At 47.8% G+C, this 24,464-nt stretch overlaps 3 non-coding genes across 3 annotated transcripts; 2 read left to right on the forward strand and 1 right to left on the reverse strand.

Moving 5' to 3' along the window:
• The first annotated feature begins 2,840 nt into the window (after positions 1 to 2,840).
• On the forward strand, positions 2,841 to 2,911 carry TRNAG-GCC (transfer RNA glycine (anticodon GCC)). The gene has a single exon. It is a non-coding gene; the product is annotated as a tRNA-Gly (tRNA).
• Positions 2,912 to 13,262: 10,351 nt separating this feature from the next.
• Positions 13,263 to 13,335, forward strand: TRNAK-CUU (transfer RNA lysine (anticodon CUU)). The gene has a single exon. It is a non-coding gene; the product is annotated as a tRNA-Lys (tRNA).
• Positions 13,336 to 24,393: 11,058 nt separating this feature from the next.
• TRNAG-GCC (transfer RNA glycine (anticodon GCC)) lies at positions 24,394 to 24,464 on the reverse strand. The gene has a single exon. It is a non-coding gene; the product is annotated as a tRNA-Gly (tRNA).

The following is a 24,464-nucleotide window of genomic DNA, read 5'->3' on the forward strand; positions in this document are numbered from 1 at the left end:
TCGCTTCTGAGCTTATGCTAGCATTCTGCTTTTGAGCCGCCAATCTTCCAATCGCTTTTTCTGCAGCTGATTCATTCACTTTACCTCTGTTATCGCTGAATCCCAAGGCCTCACGGAGAATGGGTGAGTCTGCATCGACATCCCAGTGAATATTGCCGCATTTTAGAATTGGGTGTTCAACTATTTCTACAGATTTACCACGCACTGCGCATGTGTCATCTTCTTGGTTAAATTTCCTTCTCGAGCTTCGCGTTCCAAGGCACCCTGATCTAGCTTCAGAGAATAGGGCGGCGCATCTTGAGTTAACATAGAACGATCTTCCTGATTAGCCTCTTCCCATTTCTGTATTGTTCTACAGTCTACTTCTTTCCCATTGAACTAATCCACTTCTTACCTTGTGTTGTTACCTGTATTTTAAAGCACTTTATTTTTCTGTCATTGTTTCATCATGCCTAATGCTTAGTATCCTAGTCTTCCGCTAGAGGCGTAAATCGCGGAGGGGGGTGGGGACCGGGAGGCACCCTGACCCCTCCTTTGCTTAGGGATCAAGAATACGGGCGTCTATCCCCTCACCCCCCCGCCCCTCCTCTGAGATTCGTACCGGGACTGCTCGTTCGGCACCGAATGATACGAGCAGCATACGCAAAACGGTTAAGCCGCGGGAGAGAGGAGACCTCTTCCCTTTCACGCAATGGCTCAGGAGGACCAGATGTTCAAAAAAAAGTGCTGTCATAATCACAATGGGCCAAAAATCAAAGGAATTTTGATGACTGTGTGAATGTGTTTAATTTAAACTTAATGCTTCTGATTTTCACCCGCCACGGTGGCTCAGTGGTTAGGGCGCTCGACTACTCATCCGGAGTTCCCGGGTTCGAACCCGACCGCGGCGGATGCGGTTTTATGGAGGAAAAACGCTAAGGCACCCGTGTGCTTGGCGATGTCAGTGCACGTTAAAGATCCCCAGGTGGTCGAAATTATTTCGGAGCCCTCCACTACGGCAGCACTTTCTTCTTTCACTCCCTCCTTTATCCCTTCCATTACGACGCGGGTCAAGTGTCCAACGGTGTACGAGACAGATACTGCGCCATTTCCTCACCCCCCCCCCCCCCAAAAAAAAAACCCAAACAACCAACACCTCTGATTTTCTGGCATCCAGTCAGTCCGTGCTTAAGGCTGAGATGTTAAAGCTTTGTCCTGCCCGTTAGATGCTCTGCTGCGCAGTAACCCTCGAAGATTTCTTCGTGGTCTTTCTTTTGTTCGCACTTAGCGAACGTTTTAACAGTGCTCGAAACAGGCGCTGATAGATGCGATTCTCGCCATTGCGATAACTACTTCATAGCAGCTGGTTATCTTTGTTTAAAAAAATAAATATGTAAAACATATTGACCAATCTCTATCGGCGTCACATTCAATTTCTTAAAACTGCCGGTCCGATTAAAAATTGCGAATGTTCCTCAAATATATCGACGGAGGAGCTTCAGTTTGCTAGACGAGAGATGGTCCACGCGGGATGTGTACACCGCGGCCAGACTCGTTTATGCATGCGTTCCTGCACATTATTGGCGGTGCGGTACAGTGTTGCCAGAATTCTCTGTAGCTTTGTACAGCGTTCATGGCATTTATGCAGCCTATTTTATAGTCAGTGCTGTAGCCGGATATAACTTCAGAAGCTCTGTCCACATAAGGACCCCGCATAGATTTTGTCCACGACAAAAAGTAGTCCATTGTAAAACTTCTAAACATAAGAAAAAATAATGATCTCTAGATTTTTCATACCTGGATTGGAATAAAGTGAAACATTGAAAAGCTGATGCTATTTACTGTTATGATTGCCTAGCGCCGTAACACAGGATGTCGCAGACCGCGGGCCATAGTGGCTCAGCCATAGGTATGTGGGTCCTCCATTAGGGGGAGCAAAGTTTCACTAGAGCGCCCCCTCCCTCCCCACCCCCAACTTGTAGCTGCCACAGCTAAGAACCTGCATGCCTAAGCATTGGCTAGACTGCCATTGTCATCAACTTTTCGGAAAAACGGAAGTTGTTGGCCGCTCTAAAGGGCAGCTAGCAGGGGAACTTCTTTAGGATTCGTTCATTCGTAAGTTGGGAAGCGATGAGTGCGTCACTGAGACGTCGGTTGTTTTGCAACGGAATGAATCTGTTGCTATAAGCTGAATAACCTGTTCGTTGTTGATGTTCGAAGGTGAGGGAGGAGCGTCCTGTTTATTTGCTTTCCATGCTCCTTTGATCCTTTATGAGCCCCTGAATCATCTTAGATCAGATTACCTTGATATTTAGCCGCATCATCAAATCAGTGGACATAACTGGGCATGCGCGGCTGACTCCTCGAGCATGTACATTTGATTGCACTTCTATTTGTTGCAAGTCAGCGCTCCTTCTCTGTGTCCCTCTCACGTCCTTTTCCTCGCGCTAATTATCCTCCCAATCAATACCAACAGCTGTTCTTTCTCATTTGTGTCCTACTATAGTATCTGCCGCTGCGCCACCTGCAGAGGAATAGAATAAAGTTAGCGTAGAATTGGAATGGAATTAGAGTGGAATTTGACTGATTATAAATAGAATTTTAAGGTCTTGCCATTTGTCACACCTAAGTTGCTTTAGTGCCGCCGGTAATTTTTATTATTAATACATCCCACAGAAGTTCAGTGACTGATCTATCGCATAGTGGCCTGTACTATTGGCACGGTTCGCTCGCCACGCGCTTTGAGACGACAGTTACTCCCCAGCAGAGGAGACGCCAGCCGGTCCAGTGACCTACATAAAGGAAAACTTACGCAACGATCTACGCTATGAATAGACGGGCAGCACGCCAACTGAACGTCGGCGTCGGTGGTTCAGTGGTAGAATACTCGCCTGCCACGCGGGTGGCCCGGGTTCGATTCCCGGCCGACGCATGTTTTGCTCCACATTGTTTTTACAATGGCGATTGCAAGGCATCTAGCGTGTTAGCATCGCCGAGGATTTCCCCACTCGAACACGTTCTGCCCGAAAACACATGCTACAGTTTGCCAAATCCAAGATAATCAATTATAAACTCTGGCATGATACTCTAAAAGTTGGTGAGAAAATTGATAACTTTGATTACGAAGCCGAGAGGTTGATACAACATGAGCCATAGCACCTCACTTCAGCTCGTCCTCAAAACTGCAGTCAAATATCATTCTCTCTACCAACATTAGAAGCCATCTGCCAAAGGGCGACGCATTAAGAGGCCTTATCAACACATCCGACGCGTTGCTTATAGTACTTACCGTTAAGTTCAATCTTACTTACCTCATTTCGACATATTCAGGCGCGATCGCTTCACCAGGCGAGGAGGCGGCGTTTTCTTAGGTTCTCATACCTCTTTGCCCTGCACTCACGTCCCAATGAAGTCCCTCTATAAATCATATTTGTCGGATGCAATGCCGCTCACCCACATTTAATCCTCGGAGTTCGTTACCGGCCCCCACACGCTAACAATACCTTTGTTACTGAGTTTCATGAAGCCCTGCAAGCTGTAACTTAACCCAAGATCCAAACACCCTCATCCTTATGTTTGGCGACTTCAATTTTCCGTCCATCACGTGGTCTGACATTACTTCTAAATCGTCAAAGCAAATCATCGAAACCCATTTTGTTCACACGGGACCAACATTTGGATTATCACAAATAGTGAATTCGCCAACCAGACCAACTGCTTGTATTGAGTTGAGTTGAGGTGCTGAATGCTACAGATGGGGTTAGCCTTGCTTTATCTGCCGGCAATTGCTCCACCGCAGTGTCCCTTCTATATTAACAATGTCCTAAAGCTTGTCGCATCTACCCCGCTATGCGCACAGCCTCTTATAATAGCACATATTCTCTCCCGCAGTCACCATCAAAGCACACAATCAATCCACACAGTACACACCACAGTCCACTCCAGAAGTCAACATCTATCTACATATTCAGTCACAGTAGAACACAGGTCAATATAGTGCCACAATCCAAACACACATTCACTCACAGTATAACGTAGTCCACTCCGGAAGACACCATCTACGCACACATTCAATCACAGTAGGCCATAGTCCGTTCCTGCTGTCACCATTTAGAGACAAGATCCGTGTCCTGCAGAAATGTTAAAAGAAGGCGTGCAGCCTCCCTTCTTGTAGTCTGGGCAGTACATAATAAAATGTTCGATATCCGCGCACACACCACATAAAGAGCAGAGCGGAGACGATGCTATACCAGTCATGCATTCATGCAGGAGTGCGAGCAGAGGCCGTGCGAATTCGATATAGAAGGGTCGCCTGAGATCTTCTCAGTCCCTTGGTCACACATGGCTTGTGGGACGCACTCCACAGGATACTGAAGTGATCGAGCACAGTTTTCCTGCAGAGACTTTTGCCATATTGAGGTACTTTTTTGATGGAATCCTTGATAGAGCTTTATGGGCGAGATTGTCTGCCACCTCATTACCGTTGACTCCTATGTGAGAGGGCACCCATTGGAAATGTATAGTAAAGCCTCTGCTGTGCAGATTCTGCACCAAGCGCAGAGAGCTTATAGACAAGGCGTCAGTAGGGAATCCGTGCTCTAACCTCTGAAGGGTAGATTTTGAATCGGTTAGGATGACAATAGGTTGAGCCGGACAAGACCCTAACTTCCGTAAAGCCGCCTTAATAGCAACATTTTAAGCCGCTTTAGGGAATACGACAGCAGTACTCCCTCGCCGTGCACCCGCCCCGCCACATGGAGCTCATGTGGGTGTCTGCACACTCTGAGAATCCCGGAAACGAGGCTGCCAACGCTTTAGCCCGAGGTTCTCTCAACCAGGCACCGGCGGCCTCCGATCTGGGATTCTCACGGGAGCGCATGCATTACTTCAGTGAACTGACGCAGGCCTGCAAAGCCGAGCGTCGGCTGTACCGCCCCCCCCCCCCCCCATCCCTCCTTCGACAATTACCATCAGACACTTTGGAGGCGGCTCCAAACACGCACCTTACCCTCCCCTTATATACGCTCGCGCTATCATCAAGTCCACACAAACCCCTCCTGTACCCTCTGCCATCACACCAAAGCCCCTCTCGATCATATCCTTTTCCTCTGCCCGGAGGATCCTCCCCCGCGGTGCCTGGAGCACCTTACCACTTGGGAGGCTTGGGAGACCCTACTGCGCTCCGAGGACCCGACCAAGCAAGCCCTCGCCACAGGCCGGGCTGCCAGAGTTATGAGCCTCCGGGACATGAACGTTTGAGTGCTGTGGTGCCGTGCGGGGGCCCAAGGACCTGCGCGTCCTAAACTCCCCTGTATGTAATAAAGTTTCCACCACCACCACCGTGAAAATTTGAAGATGGCAGGCATACTCTGTTTCCAAGTGTTCAAGTACAAGCGAACGCATTTCTGCCAAAGGAGAGCTGCGCTTTGCGCTCACGTGGGGAATTGTGACCTTACAGTTGAGGGTCGGAAAAGACCAGGGGGGTTTCAACGGATTCCTTTGCCTTCGGACATTAATGCCTAAAGGACTAAGAGTACTGAGTGCCAAGTAAGCCTTCGACTCATATCTCTTGCAGAGCCGCTGGAGAAGGGATCGCCCAGCCACCGTCTCTCCTAGGCGGCCAAGATGCATTAGTAGTCCCTGAGAAGCGATAAGGCTAATAGGTTTCGATGGGGACTCATGAAGTACTGCCTTCTTCGCAGCCGCCTGGGGAATTCCAATGGCTCTTCTTAGGCCCTTTCTGTGGACAACTTCGAGACGTTCAAGTTGTGATGCCGAGGGGGAATTTAAAGGTAATTGATACATTATGCGACTTACCACCAGCGCTTCATGAAGTCTGACCATTGAAGAAGGAAGGTAGGTGCAATTCTACGGATCACATTGAGACGAGAAGATATAGATGAAACAATCGCGTCTACAGCTTTTCGCCACTGTAGACGAGAGTCAATAATGACGCCCAGGAAACGCGTGTGGTTGAATTGACGGATGCAAGAGAGACCGAGGTCTATCTTCAACCGTGCTTTACGTCTTCTTACACCTGGAAACAGAACAAAGCCGGATTTTTCCACTGACAGAGACAACGCCACACCTTAAAGGTAAGCTTGTGCCGAAAGTGGAGCCTGTCGAGTTATCAGGGCTAATCGCTTGTGTTGGTAGCCAGTAATCCAAATACAGATGTCGTCAGCATAAAGTGACATACGCACTTGCCTGCAACTTTTTTTCAACGAATCTTGAAGGCCAGCCATTACGACGTTAAGGATCGTGGGGCACACCTCGTGAAAGAACCCTTTGGGTGCTTAAGGTGCTCCCTAACAGTACACGAACCGCACGATCACTTACGAACTTGTAAATGAATCTTAACGTATGGCCCTGTATGCCTATGCCTTTCAAACTGTTTAGGATTGAGCTCTGAAGCACTCTGTCGTAAGCTTTCGCAACGTCAAGAAAAATGGCTAAGGTGGAAAGGCCGAAAGCTCTCTGGTGTTCAATGTGACTGACCAAATCTAAGACACTATCTTGGGCACTAAGACCTCGGCGGAATCCAGTCATACGTGTTGGAAGTGCCTTGCTGTCCTCAAGCCACCACGATAATCATTCATATACCAGCTTCTTCATCAACTTATCTACAAAGGAGGTCAATGACACAGGGCGATACGAGGCAAGGTCTGTCATGTCTTTGCCAGGGCATCAGTACTGGAACTACATGTGCCACCTTCCATGACGGAGGAACATCGCCAGTCTCCCAAACTCGATTGATGAAGTTGAGGAGCTCCTTTCTGAGTTACAAGGGCAGAATATTCAGCATTTTATTGGTGATGCCGTCGGGACCTGGTGCGCACCGGCGCCGCAGGCAACTGAGCGCAGTCTGAAGCTCACGAAGCGTGAACGGGACGTCCATGATTGACCTGGAAGAAGCAGGTGGTGTATATATATCTACTCCAGAATTAGCGCGTACGAGCGCGTCTGCAAATTCCTCTGCCAAGCACGCAATAGGTTTTTCCAGGCTTCGAGGGGCGAGATTCTTCAACAAGGCTGCCAATAACTTGCCATATTCTCGTCATCGGTAAGAACGCAGTCCAACTAGCACAGAATGAGGCCCATTGCGACCTTTACAGTTTGTTCGTGTGCCGTCTAATGGCAGAATTCAGCCTATTGAAGGTCGTTTTCTGTTGCCTGTCGTCCTTCTTCCGCACGAGTTGGCGCTCCGCCCTTCTCGCTGCGGAAAGGTTCCTGAGTTTTAAATCCGGGGCCGGAAAATGATCACGTAACTTGACTGCCGTAGTTGCTGCTAGCTTACTAGATATGTTGTCAACATCATCACCAGAAACACGTTCTAGGTGCTCTCTGTACTTGTCCCAGTTGACAACATTGCTAATTTTAGGACCATGCATACGAAAGTCGGCAGCAAACTCAAATATCGTATAGTGATCACTTCCCATGCGGTCAGGCGCTGTTGACCAACGCGTCACGCGGACGTCAGGTGATTGCAGCGTCAGGTCTATAGCTGTCGCTGAGGCTGGAGGCCGGAAGAAAGTGGAGCGTCCGTCATTGGCAACACACAGGTCCAATCTGCGTCCACGGGAATCCGTGTTCCTGTCACCCCAAACAGCATGATGGGCGTTGAAATCACCGCAGATGATTCTAGGAGCTGGGCAACGGTCGCAGAGCTGCTGTAGAAACAAATCCAATGCTACCTTCTTCCGCGGAGACACGTACACGGATGCAATAGAAAGGGTTCGAGAGCCGAGCTGTATTCCCACAGCCGCTACCTCAATGTCATCCGTGCAAAGATCGGCAACGCTTAGAGAAACATGTGGAATTTCCTTTCTTATGTAAAGCGCAGCACTTCCGGCAGGAAATGACTTTATGCTGAAGTTTTTATGGGCGACATATCCAGTCAAACATCTCCCGCTTGGCAGGCACGCTTCTGCCAGGGCCAATACTGGAACACAACTCTCTATCAAGAATAGTTTTAGTTCAGCTAACCGACTTAAAATCCCAGCGCAATTCCACTGCAATATAAACGGCACTTTTCGGTGCATATGAGATCCACGAGGTTTAACCCCATCCATTTTAGTTCGCAAGGAAGTTTGATGTGAAGGTGGTAATTAGGGACTCACAAGAAAGCACCAGCTGTAGGGAAGTTCTTCAGGTTGCCAGGCGCCATCGCTAGAACATGTGAACGCAGGGACCCGAACAAAACATGAAGAAGGTCAGACATACGTTGATTTTCGAGCTCCTTATTTTGCGCAACGCACTAACTTACATCGACAAATGATGCCGACGGGGACACACTCTAGGCCGCAGTAGCTGGTTTTTGTCACTTGTCCATATGAGGCTCCCCCTTGCCGTGGAGTCTGGCTGTGATCCGGGCGCTCAGGAACATGGACACTCTTTGCTGGAGGTGGAACAGCCGACTCGCGCGCACTGGGCCTTGGCGTCTTGCTGGACTCAGGCCTCTTAGGGACATTCTTGGGCAACGCAACAACATCAGACTCCAACACTGGGAACTCGTCTAATCATGGGACAGGCGTCTCAGTCGGTGGGGTTTTTGGACCAGCAATAAAGGATATCCGACAGTGCAGAGCGCTCACACGGAGGAAGGGGCAGCCTCCGAAACTCGCTGGATGATCACTACCGCAATTGGCGCAAGCCAAATCTGCCTTGCAGGTTTTAAAGTCGTGGTCGCCTCCGCACAGCGTACAGCGTCGATCCTTTGTGCAAACTTTGGCCACGTGCCCAAAGCGTTGACATCTAAAACACCGTGGAGGAGCTTCAGTGAAATCTGCAACTGCGTGTTTTGTGAATCCCAGATCAATTTTTTCGGGGCGCTCTGAGTTGGGAGCGAATGTCAACATGATAGAGTTGGGAGATTTCGCAGCCTATTCTTTTCCTGGAGACTCTACACGACGCACAAGTCGTTTCACGTGCAGTACACCTTGTGGTTTCAGATAATCAAGTAGGTCGCGTTCTGAATACCACTTTGGTACACCCTTAATAACACAGGTGTTCTTCATGTAGGAATGGGGCAACCGCACGTTAACTTTGATGCCAAAAATCTGAGAGCTCTGCAGGAGCTTGTCAACCTGCTCTTCCGTCGAGACATCCAGCTGAAGAGCCCCGTGCATGGTGAACCGACTTCGAATCGGAGCTGATACCAGCAGTGATTGAAGGGCCGCGAAAAATAAGATGGGATTCTTCTCTCTTATATCAACCCCCTTTTCTGTGGGCTCAATCACTTTCGGGATCCCTACCGTTCGTTGCTTGCGATGACTCACCAACTTGAAGCCCTCGTTGTCCACGTCAGCCATATCGGCCACTGACTCGTCACTGTCCACAATCCTTGACTCATCCCCACTGAACGATGAGGTCTCGCTGGACGGGTGGTCGTTTCCATGTTCTGGTCACTCCACAGCCTGGGAAGCCATGGCCACCTCTTCCGAGCCAGACTCCTTTGAATGGCGTGGTCCCGGCGCCGGAGCAGCCGTACTCTTCCCATAGGGACAATACCGACTTTGAAGATGCTGCCGTCCTCGAATATTCAAATAAAAGTAGATAAATTATGGAAAATGAGGTAAATAAACAGAGCTGAGTCGACAGTCGATCGAACAACGTCTTCGTCTTCCTCTTTCTTTCAACCACTTCTGTTCGCTTGTTCTACACGTTATGTATTGTTGTTCGAACCGAAAGTTGCGTCGCCTCGAAGCTTCGTTTGCTTTTGCCGCATTCTGCCTACTCTCTCCGCGGGCCCTCCTTTTTTACGTGCAAGCGTGAAGGCCCCGTTACTCAGAAAGGCCGGTGCCATCGTCGTTGCCATTGGCGTGACGGAAAAGTTACGTGGGGCTCCCATAGATAGCGCCAGCTACACCAGCGGCGCGTCAGCGGCGCGAGGAACTGGGAAAGGAAGTATTTGATGGTGTTTTTTTCCGGAACAAGGTTCAACACTGAGTATCATCGAAAGATGCCACAGGGTGGGTAAAAAAATAATAAGGCGCGACCAGTCGTTTTGAAACTCCTCGACTTTTTGAAAAAAATTCCCTATTGAGATCATGCTATTAACGCAAAAAGACCAATATCAGCTCAAAATCGAAACAAAATAGCTGAAAATTATTAGCTGAGGACTTTTCTAAACGAATTAAGGAAATATAGAAACAGCAGTGGAAGTGCTGTGAAGAAGAGGGGAAAGAGGGCGCCAAGCTTTAAAGCTAATCAATGATAAGCTAAGCGTTAATAGCGTACTGTATGGTTCGGATGAAACAAGAGTTCCTCGCTTTAAGCTTAGAAAGAAATCAAACTGGCTCTGGACTAAGAGACTTCAGACCCCTAAAATACTAAATGTTAATTGCAAAAGTGCCATAAACAAGACAAATGAGTTGGAGGCCCTTCTGCTTTTGCACGACCCTGAAATAGCGGTTTTGACAGAAACTTGGCTTAACAATACATTGTTTGACAGTGAGCTCATTAACACTGGCTACAGTTCGTACCGAAAGAATCGTGATGGTAGAGGTGAAGATGCCAGCATTCGGTTTAAATCATCCCTGTGAATTTCGCCAATGCCGGATGTACCCAATGTAGAGTGCATTTTTTGCACAACGTACTATGGAAACGTTAGATATATTATTGGAGCAATGTACAGGCCCACCAACTCTACCGTTGTCGTATTATAGGAGCTTAAACGATATTTGTGCACGCATGTGAAACCTGATAATCGTATTTTACTATCAGTAATAATAATTGGTTTTTGGGGAAAGGAAATGGCGCGGTATCTGTCTCATATATCGTTGGACACCTGAACCGCGCCGTAAGGGAAGGGATAAGGGAGGGAGTGAAAGAAGAAAGGAAGAGAGAGAGAAGCGCCGTAGTGGAGGGCTCCGGAATAATTTCGACTACCTGGGGATCTTTAACGTGCACTGACATCGCACAGCACACGGGCGCCTTAGCGTTTTTCCTCCATAAAAACGCAGCCGCCGCGGTCGGGTCCGAACCCGGGAACTCCGGATCAGTAGCCGAGCGCCCTAACCACTGAGCCACCATGGCGGATCCCATTTTTACTATCAGTCTACTTCAGGCAAATTAAAATATCATGATATTTTACTATCAGGATATTTTAATTTGCGTGAAGTATACTGGTCAAGGTATTCAGTTAAAAAGCATGACCCCCAGGTGAAGCTATGTGGGCATTGCTTTTGGCTTCGACTTATTGCAGAATGTAGAAGAAAATACCATATTTCAGGGCAATTCTCAATCAATGCTCGACCTCTTTTTTGTTAGCGGATCAATTACTGCCAAAACAAATAGCCAGAGAGTAGACAGAATATCGGACCACAAAGCTGTGCAGTTCACTACTGAAGACGCCGCTTTGGATAAGAAATCTAAACCTTCATCCCATCGAAACTTTTCTCGAGATACATTATAAGTATCTCGGACTTTTGACCGCGAATGACTTCACTTATACTAAGCACATTAACTACATATTGGTTAATGTAAAGCGCAAGTTTTCCTTTCTGAGGATAGCTTAGAGACTTCCTACTCCTTTTGTCCGACTGCTCGCATACAAAAACATTCTGCCGATACTGGACTATGCCTGCGTTTTTTGGGACACTTTTACTAAAACTTACACTAATTAAGGTAGAAATGGTCCCAATAATAGCAGCTCGCTTCACTTAACACAGATTTGGACGTACATAAGTGCCAGATCCAAGAGGGGATCAGCCGGGCCAGTTGGTGCATGACAAGAAAAAGCGCTGGCGTGTGTCTTTTTCTCATTTGTCCCGTCCTCAGCGCTGTGAATTTTTCTTTTGACAGAACTGTTAACCAAAGCGGGCTTGCCGCCATTAACGCAAATAAACCATGCGTCACGACTAAAATTGGTCTTTCAATTTATTAACGGCCGGTATAAGACAGATTTCACGAGAATAATTTCTTTTTCATCTGGTTACGCCACTGGGCAAAGACATAGCCGCACAGTAACGCCATTTGCCAAGCGCAATAATCGTTTTAAGTATCCTTTCTTTCCACGAACAGTAATTTAAGGGAATCCCTTAACCAATTGCCACGTTTTGAAATTGTCCATGTCGACATTTCTTTCCAGTATTGTTTAAAAATCTTTTATGTATGCTTATTTACCAAAATTTTCAAACTACCTTATTCTACTTTGTTTTTGTGTTCATTGCCTGTGTTGTTACGTTGTGTTTACTTGTCTATCCCACCCTGCTAAAACCCTCAGTGGGGATTGCAGTATAAGCTAAATAAATATAGATAACAATGAAATGTTACAAGTGCAGGGCATATGTATGCATGCAGTGCGTGCCAGTATTAAAGCCAGAGTGATATTTTAGGGCCCAACTCGTAACTGGATCGGTTTTGTCTCGCGTATTAGCTGAAACAGCTCACACACAGACACCCGCACACACACAACAGAATAAGCATCTAGCCTCTCGTTCAAGAGAGCCTTGAGGGCTTGTCTTGCATGTTTATTACTCAATGATATCGCCAGAAGTAGCGGACTAGAAAATATAACTAGAATTTTAAAGTGTCTTTTAGTGAGGGTGAGGGAGGGCTGACGATGTGAGGATGAGGGCGAGGGAGGGCCAGCAAATTTTTCGAAGTGAGGGTGAGGGCGAGACAGGGCCGCAAAACTTTTCAGAATGAGGGCGAGGGGGAGGGAGGGCCATGGATGCAAAAGTGAGGGTGAGGGAGGAAAATTAAAAAAGAGGGCATTTGCCCACCTCTGCCCCTTACCATCGGGCCCTCGCGTTGCGAGTCACACTACCGCTACACCACGCCGGCACGCTCGTACGGCTTGGTTAAAGCGGGGCATTGAATTTATACCGTTTGTTCTTTCATGTAATCACTGGGATTGTGAAAGAGGAAAGAGTGTCGGTGTATGCGTGGTAGGAACCCCTCTCATATCACACCCTTAAAGGAGGAGCTTAATTGTCCCCCAGTTATTTTTTCGTCTTCTGCAGCATTTGATCGCCATGTTTGCAGCGAGATATCGAGCGCAGCATTCGGCTCATAGAATTATATGGTGAGAGAGCGTGAGAGATCAGAAAAAAAGGTGGTGAAAACCATCGCTTCACTCCGCTTAGCACCTTCTAAGGATGGCGGAAATGCCAGGCCAGATTCCAAAGCGCTGCCTACCTTCTACTGTTCCTCCTCCTGCTCCTCCTCCTCCTACTCCTCCTCCAAACCAACTGCTATCACTCTGTCAACCCACTCTCGCAACGTTCACTTAATGTTCTCATTCTTTGCCTACTTATTTTGGGAGACTTGTACGTGTCGCCCGGCTAGCTCAGTCGGTAGAGCATGAGACTCTTAATCTCAGGGTCGTGGGTTCGAGCCCCACGTTGGGCGCTTTATTTTTTATTCGCACATTTTGGACGATCTTTGATTTTTTTAGTGGTGCGTTGTTCTCGACCCCCGAAATATGAACTCGATGCTCTCGTGGTCTCGCAATTCGATGTTTTTGCGCGGAATTCGCTGTGGCAGCAGATGGAGTCGCCTTCATCCTAATGCGTCAAATAAAATAACCCTGCATTTGTCTCCAGTGGGCAGATCCTGAACTGACGGATGGAAAATGGACGGATGGCCGGACGGACGGAACATTTCCTAAATGGGTGTGGTAGAAATTGCCATCATGCTTGGTTTTTTTATATATATGTCTTTAACGGTGTCAGTGCTATGCACAATAAATCAGACTATGAATTCTCCGTTATCTTTAAGTACGATTTCGAATCGTTCGCTTCTAAGCTTATGCTAGCATTCTGCTTTTGAGCCGCCAATCTTCCAATCGCTTTTTCTGCAGCTGATTCATTCACTTTACCTCTGTTATCGCTGAATCCCAAGGCCTCAAGGAGAATGGGTGAGTCTGCATCGACATCCCAGTGAATATTGCCGCATTCTAGAATTGGGTGTTCAACTATTTCTACAGATTTACCACACCATGCGCATGTGTCATCTTCTTGGTTAAGTTTCCTTCTCGAGCTTCGCGTTCCAAGGCACCCTGATCTAGCTTCAGAGAATAGGGCGCCGCATCTTGAGTTAACATAGAACGATCTTCCTGATTAGCCTCTTCCCATTTCTGTATTGTTCTACAGTCTACTTCTTTCCCATTGAACTAATCCACTTCTTACCTTGTGTTGTTACCTGTATTTTAAAGCACTTTATTTTTCTGTCATTGTTTCATCATGCCTAATGCTTAGTATCCTGGTCTTCCGCCAGAGGCGTAAATCGCGGAGTGGGGTGGGGACCGGGAGGCACCCTGACCCCTCCTTTGCTTAGGGATCAAGAATACGGGCGTCCCTCCCCTCACCCCCCCGCCCCTCCTCTGAGATTCGTACCGGGACTGCTCGTTCGGCATCGAATGATACGAGCAGCATACGCAAAACGGTTAAGCCGCGGGAGAGAGGAGACCTCTTCTCTTTCACGGAATGGCTCAAGAGGATCAGATGTTCAAAAAAAAAGTGCTGTCATAATCACAATGGGCCAAAAATCAAAGGACTTTTGATGACTATGTGTGAATGTGTTTAATTTGTAACATTTGTGCCGGCGAGCGTGCCGGCGTGGTGTAGCGGTAGTGTGACTCGCAACGCGAGGGCCCGATGGTCAGGGGCAGAGGTGGGCAAATGCCCTCTTTTTTAATTTTCCTCCCTCACCCTCACTTTTGCATCCATGGCCCTCTCTCCCCCTCGCCCTCATTCTGAAAAGTTTTGCGGCCCTGTCTCGCCCTCACCCTCACTTCGAAAAATTTGCTGGCCCTCCCTCGCCCTCATCCTCACATCGTCAGCCCTCCCTCACCCTCACTAAAAGACACTTTAAAATTCTAGTTATATTTTCTGGTCCGCTACTTCTGGCGATATCATTGAGTAATAAACATGCAAGACAAGCCCTCAAGGCTCTCTTGAACGAGAGGCTAGATGCTTATTCTGTTGTGTGTGTGCGGGTGTCTGTGTGTGAGCTGTTTCAGCTAATACGCGAGACAAAACCGATCCAGTTACGAGTTGGGCCCTAAAATATCACTCTGGCTTTAATACTGGCACGCACTGCATGCATACATATGCCCTGCACTTGTAACATTTCATTGTTATCTATATTTATTTAGCTTATACTGCAATCCCCACTGAGGATTTTAGCAGGGTGGGATAGACAAGTAAACACAACGTAACAACACAGGCAATGAACACAAAAACAAAGTAGAATAAGGTAGTTTGAAAATTTTGGTAAATAAGCATACATAAAAGATTTTTAAACAATACTGGAAAGAAATGTCGACATAGACAATTTCAAAACGTGGCAATTGGTTAAGAGATTCCCTTAAATTACTGTTCGTGAAAAGAAAGGATACTTAAAACGATTATTGCGCTTGGCAAATGGCGTTACTGTGCGGCTATGTCTTTGCCCAGTGGCGTAACCAGATGAAAAAGAAATTATTCTCGTGAAATCTGTCTTATACCGGCCGTTAATAAATTGAAAGACAAATTTTAGTCGTGACGCATGGTTTATTTGCGTTAATGGCGGCAAGCCCGCTTTGGTTAACAGTTCTGTCAAAAGAAAAATTCACAGCGCTGAGGACGGGACAAATGAGAAGGAGACACACGCCAGCGCTTTTTCTTGTCATGCACCAACTGGCCCGACTGATCCCCTCTTGGATCTGGAACTTATGTACATCCAAATCTGTGTTAAGTGAAGCGAGCTGCTATTATTGGGACCATTTCTACCTTAATTAGTGTAAGTTTTAGTAAAAGTGTCCCAAATAACGCAGGCTTAGTCCAGTATCGGCAGAATGTTTTTGTATGCGAGCAGTCGGACAAAAGGAGTAGGAAGTCTCTAAGCTATCCTCAGAAAGGAAAACTTGCGCTTAGCATTAACCAATATGTAGTTAATGTGCTTAGTATAAGTGAAGTCATTCGCGGTCAAAAGTCCGAGATACTTATAATGTATCTCGAGAAAAGTTTCGATGGGATGAAGGTTTAGATTTCTTATCCAAAGCGGCGTCTTCAGTAGTGAACTGCACAGCTTTGTGGTCCGATATTCTGTCTACTCTCTGGCTATTTGTTTTGGCAGTAATTGATCCGCTAACAAAAAAGAGGTCGAGCATTGATTGAGAATTGCCCTGAAATATGGTATTTTCTTCTACATTCTGCAATAAGTCGAAGCCAAAAGCAATGCCCACATAGCTTCACCTGGGGGTCATGCTTTTTAACTGAATACCTTGACCAGTATACTTCACGCAAATTAAAATATCCTGATAGTAAAATATCATGATATTTTAATTTGCCTGAAGTAGACTGATAGTAAAAATGGGATCCGCCATGGTGGCTCAGTGGTTAGGGCTCTCGGCTACTGATCCGGAGTTCCCGGGTTCGAACCCGACCGCGGTGGCTGCGTTTTTATGAAGGAAAAACGCTAAGGCGCCCGTGTGCTGTGCGATGTCAGTGAACGTTAAAGATCCTCAGGTAGTCGAAATTATTCCGGAGCCCTCCACTACGGCGCTTCTCTCTCTCTTCCTTTCTTCTTTCACTCCCTCCCTTATCCCTTCTCTTACGGCGCGGTTCAGGTGTCCAACGATATATGAGACAGATACCGCGCCATTTCCTTTCCCCCAAAACCAATTATTATTACTGATAGTAAAATACGATTATCAGGTTTCACATGCGTGCACAAATATCGTTTAAGCTCCTATAATACGACAACGGTAGAGTTGGTGGGCCAGTACATTGCTCCAATAATATATCTAACGTTTCCATAGTACGTTGTGCAAAAAATGCACTCTACATTGGGTACATCCGGCATTGGCGAAATTCACAGGGATTATTTAAACCGAATGCTGGCATCTTCACCTCTACCATCACGATTCTTTCGGTACGAACTGTAGCCAGTGTTAATGAGCTCACTGTCAAACAATGTATTGTTAAGCCAAGTTTCTGTCAAAACCGCTTTTTCAGGGTCGTGCAAAAGCAGAAGGGCCTCCAACTCATTTCTCTTGTTTATGGCACTTTTGCAATTAACATTTAGTATTTTAGCGGTCTGAAGTCTCTTAGTCCAGAGCCAGATTGATTTCTTTCTAAGCTTAAAGCGAGGAACTCTTGTTTCATCCGAACCATACAGTACGCTATTAACGCTTAGCTTATCATTGATTAGCATTAAAGCTTGGCGCCCTCTTTCCCCCCTTCTTCACAGCACTTCCACTGCTGTTTCTATATTTCCTTTATTCGTTTAGAAAAGTCCTCAGCTAATAATCTTGAGCTATTTTGTTTCGATTTTGAGCTTATATTGGTCTTTTTGCGTTAATAGCATGGTCTCAATAGGGAATTTTTTTCAAAATGTCGAGGAGTTTCAAAACGACTGGTCGCGCCTTATTATTTTTTTACCCACCCTGTGGCATCTTTCGATGATACTCAGTGTTAAACCTTGTTCCGGAAAAAAACACCATCAAATACTTCCTTTCCCAGTTCCTCGCGCCGCTGACGCGCCGCTGGTGTAGCTGGCGCTATCTATGGGAGCCCCACGTAACTTTTCCGTCACGCCAATGGCAACGACGATGGCACCGGCCTTTCTGAGTAACGGGGCCTTCACGCTTGCACGTAAAAAAGGAGGGCCCGCGGAGAGAGTAGGCAGAATGCGGCAAAAGCAAACGAAGCTTCGAGGCGACGCAACTTTCGGTTCGAACAACAATACATAACGTGTAGAACAAGCGAACAGAAGTGGTTGAAAGAAAGAGGAAGACGAAGACGTTGTTCGATCGACTGTCGACTCAGCTCTGTTTATTTACCTCATTTTCCATAATTTATCTACTTTTATTTGAATATTCGTGGACGGCAGCATCTTCAAAGTCGGTATTGTCCCTATGGGAAGAGTACGGCTGCTCCGGCGCCGGGACCACGCCATTCAAAGGAGTCTGGCTCGGAAGAGGGGGCCATGGCTTCCCAGGCTGTGGAGTGACCAGAACATGGAAACGACCACCCGTCCAGCGAGACCTCATCGTTCAGTGGGGATGAGTCAAGGATTGTGGACGGTGACGAGTCAGTGGCCGATATGGCTGACGTGGACAACGAGGGCTTCAAGTTGGTGAGTCATCGCAAGCAACGAACGATAGGGATCCCGAAAGTGATTGAGCCCACAGAAAAGGGGGTTGATATAAGAGAGAAGAATCCCATCTTATTTTTCGCGGCCATTCAATCACTGCTGGTATCAGCTCCGATTCGAAGTCGGTTCACCATGCACGGGGCTCTTCAGCTGGATGTCTCGACGGAAGAGCAGGTTGACAAGCTCCTGCAGAGCTCTCAGATTTTTGGCATCAAATTTAACGTGCGGTTGCCCCATTCCTACATGAAGAACACCTGTGTTATTAAGGGTGTACCAAAGTGGTATTCAGAACGCGACCTACTTGATTATCTGAAACCACAAGGTGTACTGCACGTGAAACGACTTGTGCGTCGTGTAGAGTCTCCAGGAAAAGAATAGGCTGCGAAATCTCCCAACTCTATCATGTTGACATTCGCTCCCAACTCAGAGCGCCCCGAAAAAATTGATCTGGGATTCACAAAACACGCAGTTGCAGATTTCACTGAAGCTTCTCCACGGTGTTTTAGATGCCAACGCTTTGGGCACGTGGCCAAAGTTTGCACAAAGGATCGACGCTGTAAGCTGTGCGGAGGCGACCACGACTTTAAAACCTGCAAGGCAGATTTGGCTTGCGCCAATTGCGGTAGTGATCATCCAGCGAGTTTCGGAGGCTGCCCCTTCCTCCGTGTGAGCGCTCTGCACTGTCGGATATCCTTGATTGCTGGTCCAAAAACCCCACCGACTGAGACGCCTGTCCCATGATTAGGCGAGTTCCCAGTGTTGGAGTCTGATGTTGTTGCGTTGCCCAAGAATGTCCCTAAGAGACCTGAGTCCAGCAAGACGCCAAGGCCCAGTGCGCGCGAGTCGGCTGTTCCACCTCCAGCAAAGAGTGTCCATGTTCCTGAGCGCCCGGATCACAGCCAGACTCCACGGCAAGGGGGAGCCTCATATGGACAAGTGACAAAAACCAGCTACTGCGGCCTAGAGTGTGTCCCCGTCGGCATCATTTGTCGATGTAAGTTAGTGCGTTGCGCAAAATAAGGAGCTCGAAAATCAACGTATGTCTGACCTTCTTCATGTTTTGTTCGGGTCCCTGCGTTCACATGTTCTAGCGATGGCGCCTGGCAACCTGAAGAACTTCCCTACAGCTGGTGCTTTCTTGTGAGTCCCTAATTACCACCTTCACAGCAAACTTCCTTGCGAACTAAAATGGATGGGGTTAAACCTCGTGGATCTCACATGCACCGAAAAGTGCCGTTTATATTGCAGTGGAATTGCGCTGGGATTTTAAGTCGGTTAGCTGAACTAAAACTATTCTTGATAGAGAGTTGTGTTCCAGTATTGGCCCTGGCAGAAGCGTGCCTACCAAGCGGGAGATGTTTGACTGGATATGTCGCCCATAAAAACTGCAGCATAAAGTCATTTCCTGCCGGAAGTGCTGCGCTTTACATAAGAAGAAAAATTCCACATGTTTCTCTAAGCGTTGCCGATCTTTGCACGGATGACATTGAGGTAGCGGCTGTGGGAATACAGCTCGGCTCTCGAACCCTTTCTATTGCATCCGTGTACGTGTCTCCGCGGAAGAAGGTAGCATTGGATTTGTTTCTACAGCAGCTCTGCGACCGTTGCCCAGCTCCTAGAATCATCTGCGGTGATTTCAACGCCCATCATGCTGTTTGGGGTGACAGGAACACGGATTCCCGTGGACGCAGATTGGACCTGTGTGTTGCCAATGACGGACGCTCCACTTTCTTCCGGCCTCCAGCCTCAGCGACAGCTATAGACCTGACGCTGCAATCACCTGACGTCCGCGTGACGCGTTGGTCAACAGCGCCTGACCGCATGGGAAGTGATCACTATACGATATTTGAGTTTGCTGCCGACTTTCGTATGCATGGTCCTAAAATTAGCAATGTTGTCAACTGGGACAAGTACAGAGAGAACCTAGAACGTGTTTCTGGTGATGATGTTGACAACATATCTAGTAAGCTAGCAGCAACTACGGCAGTCAAGTTACGTGATCATTTTCCGGCCCCGGATTTAAAACTCAGGAACCTTTCCGCAGCGAGAAGGGCGGAGCGCCAACTTGTGCGGAAGAAGGACGACAGGCAACAGAAAACGACCTTCAATAGGCTGAATTCTGCCATTAGACGGCACACGAACAAACTGTAAAGGTCGCAATGGGCCTCATTCTGTGCTAGTTGGACTGCGTTCTTACCGATGACGAGAGTATGGCAAGTTATTGGCAGCCTTGTTGAAGAATCTCGCCCTTCGAAGCCTGGAAAAACCTATTGCGTGCTTGGCAGAGGAATTTGCAGACGCGCTCGTACGCGCTAATTCTGGAGTAGATATATATACACCACCTGCTTCTTCCAGGTCAATCATGGACGTCCCGTTCACGCTTCGTGAGCTTCAGACTGCGCTCAGTTGCCTGCGGCGCCGGTGCGCACCAGGTCCCGACGGCATCACCAATAAAATGCTGAATATTCTGCCCTTGTAACTCAGAAAGGAGCTCCTCAACTTCATCAATCGAGTTTGGGAGACTGGCGATGTTCCTCCGTCATGGAAGGTGGCACATGTAGTTCCAGTACTGATGCCCTGGCAAAGACATGACAGACCTTGCCTCGTATCGCCCTGTGTCATTGACCTCCTTTGTAGATAAGTTGATGAAGAAGCTGGTATATGAATGCTTATCGTGGTGGCTTGAGGACAGCAAGGCACTTCCAACACGTATGACTGGATTCCGCCGAGGTCTTAGTGCCCAAGATAGTGTCTTAGATTTGGTCAGTCACATTGAACACCAGAGAGCTTTCGGCCTTTCCACCTTAGCCATTTTTCTTGACGTTGCGAAAGCTTACGACAGAGTGCTTCAGAGCTCAATCCTAAACAGTTTGAAAGGCATAGGCATACAGGGCCATACGTTAAGATTCATTTACAAGTTCGTAAGTGATCGCGCGGTTCGTGTACGGTTAGGGAGCACCTTAAGCACCCAAAGGGTTCTTTCACGAGGTGTGCCCCACGATCCTTAACGTCGTAATGGCTGGCCTTCAAGATTCGTTGAAAAAAAGTTGCAGGCAAGTGCGTATGTCACTTTATGCTGACGACATCTGTATTTGGATTACTGGCTACCAACACAAGCGATTAGCCCTGATAACTCGACAGGCTCCACTTTCGGCACAAGCTTACCTTTAAGGTGTGGCGTTGTCTCTGTCAGTGGAAAAATCCGGCTTTGTTCTGTTTCCAGGTGTAAGAAGACGTAAAGCACGGTTGAAGATAGACCTCGGTCTCTCTTGCATCCGTCAATTCAACCACACGCGTTTCCTGGGCGTCATTATTGACTCTCGTCTACAGTGGCGAAAAGCTGTAGACGCGATTGTTTCATCTATATCTTCTCGTCTCAATGTGATCCTTAGAATTGCACCTACCTTCCTTCTTCAATGGTCAGACTTCATGAAGCGCTGGTGGTAAGTCGCATAATGTATCAATTACCTTTAAATTCCCCCTCGGCATCACAACTTGAACGTCTCGAAGTTGTCCACAGAAAGGGCCTAAGAAGAGCCATTGGAATTCCCCAGGCGGCTGCGAATAAGGCAGTACTTCATGAGTCCCCATCGAAACCTATTAGCCTTATCGCTTCTCAGGGACTACTAATGCATCTTGGCCGCCTAGGAGAGACGGTGGCTGGGCGATCCCTTCTCCAGCGGCTCTGCAAGAGATATGAGTCGAAGGCTTACTTGGCACTCAGTACTCTTAGTCCTTTAGGCATTAATGTCCGAAGGCAAAGGAATCCGTTGAAACCCCCCTGGTCTTTTCCGACCCTCAACTGTAAGGTCACAATTCCCCACGTGAGCGCAAAGCGCAGCTCTCCTTTGGCAGAAATGCGTTCGCTTGTACTTGAACACTTGGAAACAGAGTATGCCTGCCATCTTCAAATTTTCACGGTGGTGGTGGTGGAAACTTTATTACATACAGGGGAGTTTAGGACGCGCAGGTCCTTGGGCCCCCGCACGGCACCACAGCACTCAAACGTTCATGTCCCGGAGGCTCATAACTCTGGCAGCCCGGCCTGTGGCGAGGGCTTGCTTGGTCGGGTCCTCGGAGCGCAGTAGGGTCTCCCAAGCCTCCCAAGTGGTAAGGTGCTCCAGGCACCGCGGGGGAGGATCCTCCGGGCAGAGGAAAAGGATATGATCGAGAGGGGCTTTGGTGTGATGGCAGAGGGTACAGGAGGGGTTTGTGTGGACTTGATGATAGCGCGAGCGTATATAAGGGGAGGGTAAGGTGCGTGTTTGGAGCCGCCTCCAAAGTGTCTGATGGTAATTGTCGAAGGAGGGATGGGGGGGGGGGGGGCGGTACAGCCGACGCTCGGCTTTGCAGGCCTGCGTCAGTTCACTGAAGTAATGCATGCGCTCCCGTGAGAATCCCAGATCGGAGGCCGCCGGTGCCTGGTTGAGAGAACCTCGGGCTAAAGCGTTGGCAGCCTCGTTTCCGGGATTCTCAGAGTGTGCAGACACCCACATGAGCTCCATGTGGCGGGGCGGGTGCGCGGCGAGGGAGTACTGCTGTCGTATTCCCTAAAGCGGCTTAAAATGTTGCTATTGAGGCGGCTTTACGGAAGTTAGGGTCTTGTCCGGCTCAACCTGTTGTCATCCTAACCGATTCAAAATCTACCCTTCAGAGGTTAGAGCACGGATTCCCTACTGACGCCTTGTCTATAAGCTCTCTGCGCTTGGTGCAGAATCTGCACAGCAGAGGCTTTACTATACATTTCCAATGGGTGCCCTCTCACATAGGAGTCAACGGTAATGAGGTGGCAGACAATCTCGCCCATAAAGCTCTATCAAGGATTCCATCAAAAAAGTACCTCAATATGGGAAAAGTCTCTGCAGGAAAACTGTGCTCGATCACTTCAGTATCCTGTGGAGTGCGTCCCACAAGCCATGTGTGACCAAGGGACTGAGAAGATCTCAGGCGACCCTTCTATATCGAATTCGCACGGCCTCTGCTCGCACTCCTGCATGAATGCATGACTGGTATAGCATCGTCTCCGCTCTGCTCTTTATGTGGTGTGTGCGCGGATATCGAACATTTTATTATGTACTGCCCAGACTACAAGAAGGGAGGCTGCACGCCTTCTTTTAACATTTCTGCAGGACACGGATCTTGTCTCTAAATGGTGACAGCAGGAACGGACTATGGCCTACTGTGATTGAATGTGTGCGTAGATGGTGTCTTCCGGAGTGGACTACGTTATACTGTGAGTGAATGTGTGTTTGGATTGTGGCACTATATTGACCTGTGTTCTACTGTGACTGAATATGTACATAGATGTTTACTTCTGGAGTGGACTGTGGTGTGTACTGTGTGGATTGATTGTGTGCTTTGATGGTGACTGCGGGAGAGAATATGTGCTATTATAAGAGGCTGTGCGCATAGCGGAGTAGATGCGACAAGCTTTAGGACATTGTTAATATAGAAGGGACGCTGCGGTGGAGCAATTGCCGGCAGATAAAGCAAGGCTAACCCCATCTGTAGCATTCAGCACCTCAACTCAACTCAATAGAAGCAGTTGGTCTGGTTGGCGAATTCACTATTTGTGATAATCCAAATGTTGGTCCCGTGTGAACAAAATGGGTTTCGATGATTTGCTTTGACGATTTAGAAGTAATGTCAGACCACGTGATGGACGGAAAATTGAAGCCGCCAAACATAAGGATGAGGGTGTTTGGATTTTGGGTTAAGTTACAGCTTGCAGGGCTTCATGAAACTCAGTAACAAAGGTATTGTTAGCGTGTGGGGGCCGGTAACGAACTCCGAGGATTAAATGTGGGTGAGCGGCATTGCATCCGACAAATATGATTTATAGAGGGACTTCATTGGGACGTGAGTGCAGGGCAAAGAGGTATGAGAACCTAAGAAAACGCCGCCTCCTCGCCTGGTGAAGCGATCGCGCCTGAATATGTCGAAATGAGGTAAGTAAGATTGAACTTAACGGTAAGTACTATAAGCAACGCGTCGGATGTGTTGATAAGGCCTCTTAATGCGTCGCCCTTTGGCAGATGGCTTCTAATGTTGGTAGAGAGAATGATATTTGACTGCAGTTTTGAGGACGAGCTGAAGTGAGGTGCTATGGCTGATGTTGTATCAACCTCTCGGCTTCGTAATCAAAGTTATCAATTTTCTCACCAACTTTTAGAGTATCATGCCAGAGTTTATAATTGATTATCTTGGATTTGGCAAACTGTAGCATGTGTTTTCGGGCAGAACGTGTTCGAGTGGGGAAATCTTCGGCGATGCTAACACGCTAGATGCCTTGCAATCGCCATTGTAAAAACAATGTGGAGCAAAACATGCGTCGGCCGGGAATCGAGCCCGGGCCACCCGCGTGGCAGGCGAGTATTCTACCACTGAACCACCGACGC

This window comes from Amblyomma americanum, chromosome 4 (genome assembly GCF_052857255.1).
Source record: "Amblyomma americanum isolate KBUSLIRL-KWMA chromosome 4, ASM5285725v1, whole genome shotgun sequence".
NCBI lineage: Eukaryota > Metazoa > Arthropoda > Arachnida > Ixodida > Ixodidae > Amblyomma > Amblyomma americanum.